We start from the raw sequence: 239 nt of genomic DNA, 5'->3' as shown, positions 1-239 counted from the left end.
TCCCCCGGTTCCCACCGAAGGTTGTAGGAGCTGGGAGGCAGGAAAATGTGATCAAGACGGGGGTGCTATTTGGCTTTCATTCTCAACGTTACCCCAGACGTCCTCCCCTCCCTCATGACTGTAAATATATAAATATGTCAGGTTAAAGGGAAAAGGTTTTCAGGGCTCTTCTCTCCCCCTGCCCCTTAACCTACCTCCACCCACCCCTTGCCAGCCAGGGCAGCCTCTCTGCCTGGGAG

The sequence above is a fragment of the Carlito syrichta genome, unplaced genomic scaffold (assembly GCF_000164805.1).
Source record: "Carlito syrichta isolate Samal-C Ts95f unplaced genomic scaffold, Tarsius_syrichta-2.0.1 Scaffold135781, whole genome shotgun sequence".
Taxonomy (NCBI): Eukaryota; Metazoa; Chordata; class Mammalia; order Primates; family Tarsiidae; genus Carlito; species Carlito syrichta.
This window is presented reverse-complemented; position numbering follows the sequence as displayed.